This window comes from Lygodium microphyllum, chromosome 1, assembly GCF_053477565.2.
Source record: "Lygodium microphyllum isolate KBCC chromosome 1, Lygodium_microphyllum_v1.1.10, whole genome shotgun sequence".
Lineage (NCBI taxonomy): Eukaryota > Viridiplantae > Streptophyta > Polypodiopsida > Schizaeales > Lygodiaceae > Lygodium > Lygodium microphyllum.
This window is the reverse complement of record NC_141135.1, coordinates 10,962,608-10,980,229: the sequence shown is the minus strand read 5'-3', so window position 1 is coordinate 10,980,229 and position 17,622 is coordinate 10,962,608.

The window sequence follows — 17,622 nt, the reverse complement described above, 5'->3', positions numbered from 1 at the left end:
ATGGTGAGCCAAAAGAGAAATGACCCTCCCTTACCGCTTCAGACCCTGAAGGGGTAAATAACCTAGCCTGGGGGAAACTTTTTGCCCACCTCCTGGTGATCCAAAGTTTGATACTTGTATGGAAGTGTAGGTACACTCCATGGTTACCCCATTTCCGATGAGATACCCCCTAATTTGACACACTCTCAGTGATCAAGACACCCATGTATGGCACTTTTGACACGTATGCAATCAATGTAAGATGTATGACATTGAGGTTGAAATGCGCTACTTTGGAATTATAGCATCCCCTGAAGTTTAGGTAGCAAATGGTGAAGAAGAACTAAGCACACATGTATGTCCCAATTTCCCCTATATACTTGGCTGAAAATTATGTGACATCAGTTGATTTAATTGCATTAGACATGAGCCCCATTGAAAGATTTGGGTAAAATTGCTATGGACTTCTCTCAACTCTACATGGATTTTATGATCCATAGAAGCTCATTCGCTTAGAGAAAGTTCATGATAATGCTGATTTTTGGCTAATTACAATAAAGCAACTCAAAAGGGAGTTTAAGAAATGCTCATAGATCTTTATTTTTCACTTGAATATGGAAAATTTAGATCAACCCTCCAAAGTATCTAAAAATCATCCTTTAAGGCTTTACTTGAGGAGTATAATGGTTTATTTTAAGTGTATGCATCCCTTCCTCCTAAGAGGCAAGTGGACCATTCACTTAATCTAGAGCCCCACTCCAAGCCAATGAATAAGACACCTTATAGACTCTCTAAGTGTGAATGTGAAGAAGTTGCAAAGCAAATCAAAGAGTTACTTGATATGGAGTTTATTGAACCGATCTTCTCATCTTATGCATCTCCAATTCTACTAATCAAGAAGAAAACTGGCTCTTTCCACATATGCAATTAACTAGAGGGACTTGAATAAGATCACATTTAATAACCAATATATTATCCCATGGCTTCATGACTTTTTGGATGAGTTGAAAGGGACACAATTATTCACTAAAATTGATCTACACTCTGGTTATCACCAAATACACAAGAGGAAGGGTAATGAGATCAAAACGGCTTTTAAGAGTGATCATGGGCTTTATCATTTTCTAGTGATGCATTTTGGATTGATAATGTCCCCGCCACATTTCAGAGCCTCATGAATAAGATCTTACACCCCTTCTTGTTCAAGTTTGTGCTCATTTTCTTTCATGACATTCTCATCTACGGCAAATCACAAGAGGAGTACTTGGCACATATTAGAAGGGTGTTTGATGTCTTGAGAGAGCATAGGATATTTTATAAGATAGGTAAGCGTATCCTCATGCAGACATCTGTAGTGCACTTGGGACACATTGTTAGCAAAAATGGCATATAGGCTTACCCTGAAAAGATATAATGTGTAAAGGACTAGTCCACTCCATCCACCACTACTTCATTATGTGGTTTTTCTTGTCTCTCTCTATTTTATAGATGCTCCATCAAGCATTATGTCACCCATTGTAGCACCTTTGATTGATTGGTTAAAGAAGGAATCATTCTTTTGGGATACTATTGTTGATTACAACTTTACACACTTGAAGAAAATGCTTACTTCAACCCCTATCCTTGTATGCCCTGACATATCAAGGGAGTTTACCATTCAATGTGATGTTAATGTCCGAGGTATTAGTGTTGTATTGCTACAAGAGCAAGGTGTGATTGCTTTTTGGAGTCATAAACTTGATGAAAAGGAGATACAATGAATGTTTATGACCAAGAGTTATTGGCCATCCTCCATGCTATTAAGAAGTGGTACCATTACCTATATGGCAACCAGTTTAGAGTGAAGACCAACCATTCAATTCTCTAGTACTTCCTGACTCAATCTACTTTGACTCCTAAGCAGAGGAGACGGGTGGAAACTTTGCAAAATTATGTTTTTGGCATCTCTCACACTAGGGGAAAAGATAACATAGTGGATTATTCACTCTCATGAATGTTGACACACAAAGTGTCATCCATTTCAAAGTTGCATAGTGATTGGGGTGAGGAACTTCAAGAAGCCTATTTGTTGGATGAGGACTTAAACCATGTATTCAAAAAATACAACATGGGGTAATGGATGAAAACTCCAAATATCAACTCAAACATGGCTTTATTTGGTCCCATGGTAAGATTGTCCTCTCCCACACTTCTCCATCGCATGAAAGATTATGGAAGAGATATATTCTTGCCCCACTATTGGTCATTTGATTGTTTTCAAAATGTATGATAGGATTTCCAAGATCTTTCATTGGAAGGGCCTATGGAGGGATATCAAGGATTTTGTGGCCAGTTGTGTTCCATGCCAACAAAACAAGGACATCATGCTTAGACCCATTGGTGCATCCCGTGCCTATTCCTAAAGGGAAATTGACACATATCACTATGGATTTCATTACTGGCCTCCCCATTATGAAAAAGGGATGGAATAGTATATATGTAGTAGTTGATTGCCTCACTAAGGCTTCCCACTTTATCACAACTAAGACCCAATACACTACCTCTTAGGTGGCCACCCAGTTTATGGGGGATGTATTTAAGTTGCATGGGTTATTGCAAGTCATAGTGCATGATTGGGATGCCATGTTTATGAGCAAATTTTGGCAAGCGATTTTCACATCTATGGACACCAAGCTTACTCCATCCATTGCAGACCACCCATAGACTGATGGTCAACAGATCGAAAGGGTAAATAAATGACTTGATACCTACCTATGGCACTTTTTCCATAATGTACAACATAGTTGGAATATGTGTCTCCACTTGGCTGAATTTACATATAACCACTCCACCCACTCTAGCATTGAGGCTTCTCCTTTTGAGGCATTATATGGGTATAAGGTTCCCCTCCCTATGATATTATTCAATGATAAGATCAATCCCCAGAATAAAGAAAAGTTAAAGCACATGCAAGTCCTACTTCAACAATGCAAAGTGAATCTTCAAAAGGCACAAGACCATGTGAGGCCTTATGCTGATGAGAAAAGAAGGCATTTGAAATTTCAAGAGCCTGGGAGAGTTGGCTCTCTTGAAAGTGCCTAAATCTCATTACTCCACTCTCAAGGAAGGCAATAGTAACAAGCTAACCCACCGTTTCTATGGCCCCTACCGAATCCTCAAGAGAGTTGGTGACTTAGCTTACCGATTAGAGCTTTCCCCCACCACTAAGATTTACAATGTGTTTCATGTTAGCCACCTAAATCCTTTCATTGGCACCTCATTGGACTATGTGGAAGAGCTACCACCCATAGACGAAGAAGGCATCATACAGTATATCCTTGAGCAATCATCGGGAAATAAGATACACTTGAGATCTTGATCCATCAAGAAATACCTCATCAAATGGCAAGACCTACCCCTGGAAGAAGCCTCGTAGTGCCCAACCACGATTGTGGACAATTTTCCTCACCTCCAAGAGGCCCAACAAGCTGAAGTCTAGCTAGATATATCCCATGTTGACCCCACACTACCTGCATACTATACATTGTTTTAGAATAGTTTTATACCTGCCAAAATTATAGCCATGTGCTTCCCACATGGCTTGAAAGTGCTCTCCATAAGCTCTATATTGACATGTGGCACGTCCTATTTGGAACAACCCATCAAAAGTTATAGCAGATTTACCTCAACATGCCTATAGTAGACAACATGTTGTCCATAGTCTTCACCCAATCTTTTCATTGTAATGTAGATCAGAGTAGTACTCTACACCCCCACACCTTTGCCACTCTATCAAATCCCTCCAGTTGTCTTTTGTTTTGTAGGAAAAAAACTTTCAGGGTGGTTGCCATGGAATGTAAAGAGCGGGATACACGGGAAATAGGGGTTAGATACCCAGTCACATTGATCGAGATATGTAAGGTGTAAAAGACCTAGTTCAGGGCATCCGAACATAATCAAGATTTGACTCTTCACCTTCTCCTTCAGCTTCCGTGGCTTCCTTCCTCCTTCTCCCCCTTTTCCTATATTTCTCTCTCCTCTTCTAGTCTTTCTCTCTCTTCTTCTTCCTCTCTTTCTCTCTCTTTTGCTTATTCTCCTCTCTCCTCTCAGCCTCATTCATTACATTTATGGAGCGAAAGTAGTGGCTCCATGGAATTTATCATATCTAGTTTGTGAGTTGTTATGACTCATAAATTGTCTCTTGAAGTCTCACTTCACAATAGGCTGCAAAAATTGACGTAGCTAAGAGAGGATCAAATCATTGCCCATTACTTGTCTAGATTGGTATATGCAAGAAGGCAAGCATGGGTCAACTATCATATTAAGAAGAAGATTTTAATGAAGAAGATTATGTTATGGTGTGTAATTCAAAGCTCGGGAAGCATCCAAGTGAACTAAAGCTCCAATATACGGGTCCTTATGAGATAGTTAAGGATGTGGGACAATGTACTTTCATATTGGCAACGAGGACAATTGTCAAGGTTTTCAAATAATTAATTGTATCTTTTTTTTGACACATTGGTGGTAAAAATTGAATGCATTCACTTGGAGTTTCCAAAACAAGTTGATGTCATGTTACAGGAAGTGTCGAGTTTTCAAAGCACCACCACTATTTTCCAACAAGAAATGTTGTATTTTTTCATTTGGAAGTATTGTTTGTGAAAATGATTTAAGGAATCTTTTTAAGTCTTTATGGTGAATAAGATGCATTTATTAATTGGTCATGTATGTTTCATGCAAAATATACTTTATGTTATGCCTTATGAGGTCATGCGGGAAATTGTGGTTCCTCATGAGGAACATCAAGACTTTCATTTTGAAAAGTAATTGAGTATGAGATATCTCAAGCAAGGTAATTCAAGTCTTTTTGGGATTGAAAGGACAAGTGGTCATCACTAGAAGGAAAAGTTTGAGGAAATCTATGAGTTTACTCATTACTCAAAGGGGGAGATGGTTAAGGTAGCCAAAAGTATGGGTAGCAAGCACCTAGCACCTAAGTTGTTGTATTGGTGTTCTTTTGCTGAAGAATGCATATTCTATCCTTCATGTGGATTTTGTTGGAGAAAGGATGTAAAACTAGATTACGAAAGTAAGAAAAAAAGGTTAACCAAAAAGTGGCTTTGAGGATTAGCTCGTGCCAAAAACCACTTTCCTTATTTAGAACGAGCTTAGAGAATGATTTACATATGGAAGCACAAAAAAAAAATTAAGTGATATATGAGTGTATATGCCTGCTTATTTCAAAGAGAGCCTTATGTTAGGACAAATGCACTAGAGGCCAATGGCCAAAAAAGCTTAATATCAACTTGTGGCATCTTTGATATGGTTGAGGATTGTGGTTGATATGAATTGCAAGCCTCTCAAGCTACAGCTACTTCTCCTTACCTTTGCATTTGTTTGATTAGTCCTTACTTTGCATTCCCAACATGCCATAAGAAATCCAATTAAGTTTTGAATTGAAAACACCACTTTACCTCTAAAAAGAGCATCATCTCTCTATGTCCAAACTATCCATATTAAAAAAACTCTAATTTAAGTCCATATGTTTGTAGGCAAGCCATGGGCATCCCCTCACAACCATTCCATCCATGTAGCCATACAAGGGTGAAAATTGTTAATCAACCAATGCATGAAGTCCAGGATATTTTTATTAAATGTGTGCAACATAAATAAAGAGTTAGAGATTCCAAGGATGCCATATAGTGAGGATATAAACCATTGCCATTGCCCAACATAGGCACTTTCTCCCCTATCCAAAGGCCCTTATGGAGGACTAGTCAAAGAAGTATTATATAAGTCATTTGAACTTTAGTGAAGATAATTAAAAAGTCATGGGTATGTGCTTTCAAAGTTTTTGAAACATCTCTCTCTCTCTCTCTCTCTCTCTCTCTCTCTCTCTCTCTCTCTCTCTCTCTCTCTCTCTCTCTCTCTCTCTCTCTCTCTCTCTCTCTCTCTCTCTCTCTCTCTCTCTCTCTCTCTCTCTCTCTCTCTCTCTCTCTCTCTCTCTCTCTCTCTCTCAAGAAGAAGAAGAAGAAGAAGAAGAAGAAGAAGAAGAAGAAGAAGAAGAAGATGTGTATTAAAACATCACGTGATCACTATGTTTTTGAATTTTCTTAATGCACATCTATAACATTTCATGTGTTCATGTTATCATGCTCTTTGATAATAGGATGGATAATAGAGACCTCAAAACTTGCTAATATTGGACTGATGAAATAGCTCATCTTAGGGCCTACAAGTGCATACATGTGTGTGTGCATGCACATGCATGCCCCATCATGGGCTTCCTCACTTATTGCATCATACATGTGTGTGTGCATGCACATGCATGCCCCATCATGGGCTTCCTCACTTATTGCATTAGAGAGATGGCAATCTTCTCCTTTAGCATATAGGTTTAGGTCTTAAGGGGTCGATGTTGGCTTGGTGTTATTTTCTCAAGACAATAAGACGTCATTTTACCCCCCTTTAAATTGAATAACATTTTCTTATTAGTCTTTAATAATGTTCTATTGTTGTTTTCTTGTTAGTTAAATGTTGTTCATGGTTAGGCTTAGTGTCATTAATTTCATAATTTGAGCTATTCCTCCAACCTCTTTAAATTTATAGTTTATATTTCAACTTTGTTATAATATCTTAGTAGACTTAAGTTCAATCCAATGTTGTAATTTCCACATTATGGACCATCTACTTGACTTAGTGTCATTAATTTCATAATTTGAGCTATTCCTCCAACCTCTTTAAATTTATAACTTATATTTCAACTTTGTTATAATATCTTAGTAGACTTAAGTTCAATCGAATGTTGTAATTTCCACATTATGGACCATCTACTTGACTTGGATTTAATTGTTATGTAAGGCCATTATGCATGGTGCACATGTCTTGGCTCTTTGTCCACAATGAAAACAATTGGATCTAAGTGCTAATCTAAACCACCTTTCTATTCCAAGATTGATATTTGGTTGTGCCACATCATGCCTTGCAAACCTCATATTAGGCCTTGATTGTATAGACTCGGTCCTTGCAAGGTTATGACCATATGTTGGACTCAAAGTGTGTACAATGTCATGCCGTTACAATCTTAGGACTCAACCTTATAAAGTTGAGACCTAGATTAAGTCCTAAATTCAATCCCCAACATGCAATCGGTATTCAAGGTTAGAAATTAAGTCTATGACTAACTTTTAGATTTAGCCTTGGAAGGTTGAGCCTAGGACTTAATCCTAGACTAAGTGTCTTAAGGGACTTACTTGTCAATTTTTGCATTAAACCTAGGACTAAGAATTAGACTCAACATTTTGAAATGAGTCAAGAGTTACCTAAGTTGGATATTGACCATACAACTATGTCCTAGACTCAGCATCTCAATGTTCAATAATGATCTAGGATTTACTCTTGTCCTTAAAACAAGAAAACTATCTAATAAGATGCATAAGAAATCGTTACTATATAATGATATTATATATAATATAAAATCAATAATCTATAAATAATGTTATATATAAAGGATGTTATATATTATAAATTGAATGGTGGGAAGGATCGAAGCTTGCTTGGAAGTGAGCTATGGCGGAGAGCAAGAGCAAGAAGAGAGAGAGACACAAATCGGAACTCCAACAACCACAATGTGTGGCCGGGCCTTCCTTTATTCAAACTGACACTAAAAGAATAAAGAATAAGTGACTGTGATGGGCGCCCACCACCCGTAGTGTGCAGTGGCAGATACTGTCAGTGTAGTAATACATGGGAGGCTAGGTAGAGGCGCCTTTACCCCCAACAACCTCCCACTTAAAGGCGAATCTGCCCTAGTGAGAGAGAAAAGAAAAGAAAAGATAGTACAACATGTACACATGTACAACAGGATGAGGAAAAGGATGTCATCTCATCTAACGCCCATCAATCTCTTGAGGAAGGCAAAGCGCTCTGTATAATGAGGCTTTTCATGAGCAAGTCTACAGGATTCTGCTCAGTCAGAATCTTGACAAGGTCAATAGACCTGTCCTCAACAACCTCGCAAATGAAGTGATACCTCACCTCAATATGTTTCATCTTCGCATGGAAGACAGAATTCTTGGCCAACTGAATGGCACTCATAAAATCCGAATGCAGTGTAGGCATAGCATCTGTCATATCAAGGTCTGTAATCAAACGGCCTAACTAGATAGCCTCCTTACAAGCCTCTATGGTTGCAATATACTCGACCTCTATAGTGGAAAGAGCCGTACACTTTTGCGCCCTAGACATCCAAGAGATAGCCCCTCCAGCATAAATGAAGACATAGCCAAAAGTGGACTTCCTACTATCTGTGTGTCCTGTATAATCAGAGTTAGTGTACCCCATGACTCCTATATCCTGGCTGCCATAACAAAGACACATATCTGTTGTGCCCTTCAAGTACCTCATGATACCCTTCACGGCATCCCAATGTTTCTTGCCAGGTGTAGCCATATAACATGCCACAACCCCAACTGCAAAAGCAATATCTGGATGGGTGGCTATCATGGCATACATAAGACTGCCCACGGTAGATGCATAGGGAATCTTGGCCATCTTGGCCCTCTGTTCATCTGTATGCAGATAATCAACCTGTGAAACCTTCACATGAGAAGGTAATGGATAGCCAATAGGCTTAACATCCTACATGTGGAAGCACTCAAGGACTTTATGAATGTACTCCCTCTATGACAGATAGAGTAGTCCCTGAGATCTATCGTGCATAATGCGCATACCAAGTATATGAGAGGCATGTCCCAGATCTTTCATCTCAAAGCTCTTCTTGAGCTGAGCCTTAAGAGCATCTAGCTCCTCATGAGCTGTCCCTGCTAAAAGCATGTCATCCACATAGAGTACCAAAATCAGTAAAGAATCGTCACGGGCTTTCTTTGTGTACAAGCACGGATCCATAGCACTGCGACTATAGCCCTGTGACTGCATAAATGCATCAAACTTATGGTACCATTCCCTAGGTGTCTGCTTCAAGCCATATAGACTCTTTTTTAGTTTGCACACTAGGTGCTCCCTACCAGGGTCTGCAAAGCCCTTAGGCTGCTCCATGTAAATCTCATCATGCAAGTCCCCATGTAAAAAAGCCATCTTGACATCCATCCGGTACAAGTCCAGGTCAAGCTGTGCAACCAAGGCCAAGACTAAGCGTAGGGTGGTCATCTTGACCACAAGAGAAAAGGCTTCATCAAAGTCAACACCATGCTCCTACTTAAAACCCTTAGCAACCAATCAAGCCTTGTATGCTAGCTTAGGGTGGCTAGGGGTACTTTTCAGCTTGTATACCCACTTGCATGGAAAAGCCTTCTTACTCTGAGGCAATGAAACCAAATCCCAAGTCTGATTCTTATGCAATGAGTCAATCTCAGACTGCATAGCCCTCTCCCAAGAGTGACAATCACCCTTGTGCATAGCCTCATCATAAGTGAGAGGCTCTCCTGCATCTGTAACCAGTATATAGTCCATAGAGGGTGCAAAAGAGTCAAGAGGTCATCTATCTCTAGTAGAATGCCTCAATCTAGGCTCTACTGTCTGACCAACATCCTGTCTAACATCAGCATGCCTAACATCTGGGCCATGAGCATCAGGTGATGCTACACGCTGTCTAGCTGGCCATGGAGCGGGCTGAACGAGAGCAGATGGCTCCTCCTGAAAGATAACTCAGCGTACCTCAACCACTTTTTCAAGCTGCATATGCATTTTGTCCTCATGAAAGATGACATCATGACTGCAGATCACTTTTCACGCCTGCAGATCCCATAGATGGTAACCCATCTCTCTTGCATCTCCATAGCCAATGAAAATGCATTTGACACTTTTAGGATCCAGCTTATTGCATTTGTCCTTGGACACGTGGCAAAATGCTTCACATCCAAAGACACTCAAATGATCATAAGAGGGGGGCTTGCTTGCCCATAACCGCTCTACAACCTGAAAGTCAATGCCTCTGCTAGGCGACGTGTTAATGATCGATCTTTTAATGAGATGAACTGCAGTAGTAACTGCCTCATCCCAAAAGTGTTGCGGTAAGCCAGTCTGGCTAAGCATGCTACGGACCCTTTCTTGAATGGTCCTATTCATGCGTTCAGTCGTACCATTCTAGGGTGGGGTGTAAGGGGTAGTCAACTGATGCTTAATATCCCGCTCATCACAAAACTAAAGCACATGATACATACTCACCCCCATTATCTGACCTTAGGCATTTGAGCCTTTTCCCAGACTCGTTCTCTGCCAATGCAAGCCAACGTTGAGATGTGTCTAAGACATTAGATTTTCTTTTTATGAGATAAGCCCAAACCTTACGTGAGTAATCATCTATGAAAGTAACAAAGTACTTTGCCCCACCAAGTGACTGACATGGCATGGACCCACATACATCAGAGTGCACAAGAGCCAAGGGCTCACCCATGCGTTTCTTACCAGACTTTTTATGCGTATTCCTAGTCTGCCTGCCATACAAACAATGATCACAAGAATCAATTTCTCCTGTTGATTTCCTCAATCAATAAAGCACTCTCAACATCTTTGATTTTCAACCCATCAAGCTTGTTCGTGCATATGGCAATACGGAAGACATCCCATGATTCAGGCAAGGTGCCAAGCAGAAACAACGGGTGCAAGAGTGACAAAATAATGGTAGACTTGCATAGCTCATCAACTTCCATCCAAACATCATCATCCATATCCTCAGGTTTAACGTCCTTGAAATGCAAGGGTTTACTCTGCAACTTCTGCACCAAAACCTGCCATATTTGGGACTTCCAATACCCATAGTTTGTACCATCCAACTTGACAATGTTAAAGAGAGCTGTATCTTTCAAATGACCAGCCATACTATCCCAAACAAGTAAAATTGCAGGTTGCTGTAATTAGCAAAAAATGCACTAAAACCACTGCTAAAACTGGCTGAAAGAGTGGATTTCACCAAGAGAAGCACCTATCCACCAACTATGACCAAGATAACATCAAATAGTAAGCATGACCCTCATAGAAGTGCTCAAAATCTGCAGATTTCAGCTTGTTGTAATAAATGACAGCAGTATGTAAAACTGTCCCAAAAATGAAGCAATCATTGATACACATGTCACTACAACTGCCAAGTAACAAGATATGTTGAATAGTGAGTTGCTAGGGGCAAGAAGGTACCAAGAACTGTCAAACCAATAACCTATCAGGCAAGAGATATCTCATAGGTCCAGAAGTCATGCATGTAATGGGTCTCAGGGTAAGAGAAGAGACCAAGCACAAGCATAACTGATAGAGCAAGAAGCCCAATACATAACCATCCAAGATGCATACAAAACTGACAAACCTGTGACAGAGATAGGTGCCTGCCCAATAGGCATATCAAATCAGCCCACTACAGACAAACTACAGACATAAAGCTCTCAAGAGAGGAAATGCATATAACTGTCCCACAAGCTCAAGCTCATCTGTAAATAAGACTCATTCATCCGAATATACCAAGAGACTCCCACTGGAAGTAAAGTCAGATGCAAAGAGAGCAAGCAATGCTCTAATACATCAAATACATAGCATCAGACATGCCAAATCTTAGTAGGGTACATCCAGAGCATAAATCTCAAGCTATCTCAGACCCGTAAAGTATAAGCCTAAAAGCATTCAAAGAGCATGTAACAGACAACCAAATGTAATGCCCAGTAGATCCAAAATGCTCAAATACATCTGAAGATGAAGCTCCAAGTAATTGTCAAGCATGGGCAAACCAAGTGGCATCCATATCTGACCAAAGCATAAATACAAGAGGCCTAAATGTCAAACAGTGACAATAGGCATAGACCGGTCCAAAGCATGCCAACTGAAGCCAAATGCCAGTGAAGAACAACCAAGTCGGAGCTTAATACAAGCTTACAAGCATTCCAGAACCAAAGATAAGCTCGATTTCGTACCCCGATGTGGGAGCTTTCGCTCAACCGCCAAGACCCTCGGACCGCTTATTCTTTCAAGCGTTTCAAACGAGCTCTAATGGTTATCTTTCACCTAGCCGACGCGCCGTCGATCCTACGAATGTAGTGAGCTTACCTTGATGCTCGATCGAGTACCCTCATCTCTCTTGCACTCCGGTAGCTCCACGATCCTAGATGCTAGCGCAAGCATCCTCAAGCCTCCTCCATCTCCAAGCTCCATCCTCCATAGCCGCGTGCGCAAGAGAAGAGAAGGGAAGAGAAGAGAAGAAGAGGAGAGGAGATGGTGAAGAGCCTCACCCCCTTGATCCGTCACCCTCACACGCACTCATTCTCTCACACTCTCACACTCCCTCTCTCAAGTGCACACACACAAGCAAGAAGGAGAGAAGAAGAGAAGAAGAAGAGGACTCCTTTTGCCACACACCAAAGAATGAGCTTCTCATTCATTTTTTCAACTTTATATACAAAACCCTAAATCCCTTCTGGGCAGTCATCCCCTTTTCCTCTTTTACATGGCCGGCCGTAGCCTAGGCCCTCTTTCCCATTTCCCACCATTCTAATTTACCCTATTCCCACTAATGCATACACTTTGCACAGGCGCGAGCCTGGCACTCTTTTACACAGATTTGGGGGCGCTCCCATATTTTAATGGTGTGCCTTTTCCTCTTTTATTGCCGTGGCCCCACACCGAAGCCTTTTGAGGGTCACGTCCGAATATTTGAATTTTTCAAGGATTGGTTGCCAGTCAAGGTGCCTTTTTTTCCCTTGCGCCTTTTTTGCTCCTTTTCCTTCTTCCTAGTTTCCATTCCTATGTGCTGCGGTAACATGGTCGGAAACACGGTAACATTACCCCCCTCCTAGCCAAGTGCCAGTCCCATGGCACTACGGTGGGACAAGGGGCATGTTAGGTCGGCTGGTCGGCGGAACAGGTAGATGGGTGGTTAGGATGACCCGGAGCGAGTCCGGCGTATGGTAAGCTCCATGGAGACACTCGGCATCCGTCACACTGTTGTAGCACTTGAAGCAATGCAATGATGGTGTGGGGGAATTTATTCTGGTAAAAACCCCTTGAACTCGGTTTGGCTTGATCCCCGTGGCTGTGATTGAAGATATGTGCCTTGGATCTGAAGGTCCTCGGGCCGGTGGAATCAATAAGCTATCCGTGGATCTTGAGGCGTAGGGCATGGATCATTGGACGATACATACCCAAGATCTATGCCAATGGTGGACTCACCTTGAGCTGGTTCGATCATAGTGGCCATCAGCACACCAGGCGGGTGGCTAGAGGCCGGCGTGCTTTAGGTCTTTAAGGGGTGCCAGAGTGACGGTCTTCTGTGGGTAGCCAGCCTTTGAGAGTCGATAGAACCTGTAAAAAAGATTGTGCCCTCCCTAAGGGGTGTGCTGCTTGTCGTGTAGGGTGTTGTGCTCGTGGCAGTGAAACTGGGAGATGGGTCTAACCTTGGGTAAGCCCTTGGTAACGTCCCACACTTGAGGACCCAGCTTGTGCTTCGTTGGTGGTGCGGTGCAAGCCTTAGGGTGACAGGTCTGAAAGTCCTGCCCTTGATGTGCCCTAGGCGTGAAGTGGGGGAGGGGGCTAGGGAGATCCCTAGGTGCTTCTTTTTTTTTTTTTGGATGAGACATAGGCCCAAGTATCTTAGTCGGAATGAGGAGGAGAAGGTGGGCGGAGAGACTTGCTCAAGTGGGAGCTTTCGCTCAACCGCCAAGACCCTCGGACCGCTTATTCTTTCAAGCGTTTCAAGCGAGCTCTAATGGCTATCTCTCACCTAGCCGACGCGCCGTCAATCCTACAAATGTAGTGAGCTTACCTTGATGCTCGATCGAGTACCCTCCTCTCTCTTGCACTCCGGTAGCTCCACAATCCTAGATGCTAGCGCAAGCATCCTCAAGCCTCCTCCTTCTTTTTCATCCTCTCTCTCTCTCTTTTGCTTCTTTCAGGGACTCCTTCTTTGCCCTTTCCAAGTCCTCCCTCTGTTTCTTCCTGCCTTCATCACCCTTTTTCTTCTTCTGCGCCGCCTTTTTCTTTGTTGTCCTGATTGCCCTCTTACTAGTTGGTCCTTCCCCTTCTTCTTCTATTTCTGTTCTGTCGGTGGACCTGTCTTTGTCCTGTCGAGGGGGCAACTTCTCTGGCGTTTCTCCTTCTCCCTCCTCTGGCTCTTGTGCTGCTTTTACTGCCTCCTGAATTAGTGCAGTTAAGACTCCTCCGTAGCCGATAAAAGAGGCCTTGGAGGAGGCTTTCTTCCTTTCCGTTACCTTAGAAGCAGGAGAGTCTGCTCCTATTGCTGCACTTCCCAGGGCTAGTGCTTTGGCCGCTTGATTGATAGTCTTCCGCATGTAGCCATTCCAATCCACCTCATCTAGTGTGTGGGCTGCTACATTCTCCAGCATGGGCACACTAATCCGATGCATTAAAGAGTTGTATCATTGAATGGAGAAGAGCACGTGCACCAACTTTGCCTGCAGCCTGGCGTTAGTGTCGGGGATGTCTTGGATGCTTATGCCATCGTTTGTAAGTACCTCTTCCTTCTTCATTTTTAGTAAGGCGTAAACATCCCTTTTTTGCCGCCTTTCGGTCCTCGATGCCAGTCCCAGAGCTTTTTCCACCAAGACTGGGTCCAATCGGACCAGTACCTTCTTTGCGCCCTCTCCTCGGCCTACTGTTACAGTGCCCGCTTCCTAGTCCAAATTGTATGTCCTGAGGAATTCCACGCATTTGAAGTGATCAGGCTCCTGCAAGAATTTTTCAATATATTTTGTCAGGTTGCACTATTCCACCACTCTTCTGGTTGCCTCCTCCTTCGCCACCACGACTCCGATGTTGTGGATGGTTTGGAACTTGAGCTAGCCGAAGGCGCGGTTTTCCAATTGGATGCAATATAGCTCCCTTTCTTTGTCAATGAATGGGAGCCGATGGGCTCGGTCTTGTTGCGACATTTTCTGCTCATGCCACAATTCATAACTTCCATTAGTGTTTTCCATATAGTGCTTTGCTGTTTTTAAACTCTTAACTAAATTTTTGGAAGCCATTTTTTCCATACTAATGCTTATGTCTTTCACTCCTTTTATTTTACCATACCCCCCTTTTTATTCATTTCCTATCTGATTCCCTCCACCGTATTTCCCACCTTTCTTTTCATCGGGTTTTTGCACATACATGCATACCACCTTTCTTTGCTGAGAGATGAATCCTTCCTAGGATTGGGAGTTAAAGGGTGGCGTTGGTGCTGTTAGGGTAGGAATTTATGTGTAAAGAAGCCACGTGTAGAATCGTGGGTTGTATTCCAGTTGCGCATGACAATCGAGAGCAGCCGGTTGGATAGAGACCTGGGAGATGTAGGTCAAGACATCATGAAAGAGATCCCCAGCATTAAGGCGGCTGGTGACATGTAATTCCTCTTTGGTGAGGAGTTGGTCAATATAGGGGTGGGCGAGCACATGGTTGTCTAAGTGCTGATTGCGGGTGATGACCAAAACCCTAAACGAGATGGGTGCCACATAAGTGGGGTCGTATTCAATGGTCTTAATTGCCATGCGTTGCTCAGCATTGGTCATTATTCGGCAACCTTTTTTCTCCCATTGGATTCGCATAGCAAACCACTGCTGTAAGAACGTGGAGGGCGAGCTTGCCATCTGCATGAGCTCGTGCAGTTCGTTTTCAGGAACAGAGCGGGGAGGCTTTCGATATGAAGTGACTAGGTGTCTGAGCGCTGCTTGCTCCCTTGAGATTTCATTGTTTGCTACGAGTTCTTCAGCGATCTTGGGGGATTTAGTAGTTATGAGTTCGTATTCCTCCCATGTGCAGGGTAAGGCACGAACCTCCGAAGCAAGGGTTCTATCAAGGAGGCCTAGGTCTAGCCTCTCATAGCTTCTAGCGAATGTGGTGAAAGTGTCGTCCAATATCCTGATGCAGGTTATTAAGTCATCCCCAGAGGTCGCGGCAAGGTCGTTAGCCAAGTAAAGGAAAGGTCGTACTACGTACGAGGGTCTAAGACCTGCTGGTGGGATTGGTGCAACTGGACTGGATAGTGGTGACTGCCTCATCGATGTCACAGGTTGGGCTTTGTTCACAGAAACACATTGAGGTGCTGCAGGGAGCTCTGGGGGCCTGGGGGTTGGGCTGGGTTCTGAGTGAGCAGTCATAGGGTTTTTTAAGCCCTCTGGATTAAGCAGGTTTAAGGCTTGTGGCGGTTTCTTTGGTCGATAGATAAGTTGAGGCTTACTAGCCGTTGCTGGTAATGGTGTGATGATTATGTGCTGGTTACCCCGTGTGCAAGCCTTCCTTTCTAGGGCGATATCACATGTAGATGAGCTTTTTAGCTGGCCATTTTTAGGCACCCAGATCCAGGGGTTGCCCTCGTAGTATCCTTGTGTCCGCAAGAGATCCTTACGAATCCATCGCAGCATGGTCGTTTGGCTATGGCAATAGTGTCTATACTGTTTCCTAGACCGGAACGGCTGACGTTTTTGGCGGTTAGGGTCTCGTTTGGGTGGTGTATCCAAATGCGGCTCCTACCATTTTGGCACCCACATAAGTCTGGGCTCCTTGGCCTTGTGAGCATTCTTGGTGGGTTTGGGCCTTGGGTCGAGTGCGTGGCACGAAGCCACAGGTTTCGCCCGTTTAGACTGAGTCTGGGGCGTGGTTTTAGGGGTTTCTACCGTCGGCGTCGTGATGGTGGAGGAATCATGACAGCCCTTGCTGAAGGTCGTTACTATTCGGGTGCTGCAGATGGCAAGATGAATCCAGTTTAGGTTGTAATCCACATTATAGTGCATTAGCTTCTTGAAGGTGCGACCCAATAGTGACACATTACCGACTTCTTTAGTGTTAGGCAACACATGGAAGAAGGCTGGAAAACTTTCAGTCTCGATAGAAACAAGTGCCTTGCACTTCCCTAGGAGTGAATAGGCAACATCCCCAAACGGGGTGAGGTTGGCATTAGTGGGTTGTAGCGTTGGTTGACCAATGCGTGTCCAATGGTCATGCGTCAAGATGTTGTAGTCGGCCCCTTCATCAATCAAGGCGTCGAAAGAATACTCCACACTTGCTGTGACTGTGATTCATAGATACGCCGGTGCTACTGCTTCCTCGTCCTGATCCGTAAGATCGGTTACAGTTGCCATTCGGACGTTCAACAAGGCTGCTAGCATGGGTGGCTCATGTAATGGATGGGAAGGAGGATAGTACTTCTTTATGCATCTGCTGTTAAAAAAGCCTACTCCTTCACCGTCAAGTGTCTCCAACTCAACATTCCCGGTTCTACCAATCATGCGTACTCTAAAAGGACCTAGTCCTCGAAACTTCATTTTCTATTTGTGTCCTTTCACTGAGTATAGTAGAACAAGATCTCATTATTCAAAGTCTCGCTGCTTGACATGCTTGTCAAACAACATCTTTCGTCGAGCCTTCTCGCAGATGAGCGCATGGGTGGCTAGAAGACGAGTCTCCGACCAGGCGTTCCAGCTCAGTCAGGCGTTGCGTCCATGTTTCCTTCCCTTTCCATCATTCTCAGAGTGCTATTCTCAGGCTAGGGACAAAGAATTCGACCGGTAGAATTGCTTCAATCCCATAGGTCAGCCTGAAGGGGGTTTGACCGACGGCTGTTTTATAAGCTGTGCGGTAGGCCCACAAGGCGGCCATCAACTTGTTGTCCCAGTCGCTTCTCGAGGCTGAGACCACCTTAGTCAGGATGTTAATAAGAATCTTGTTAGTCGA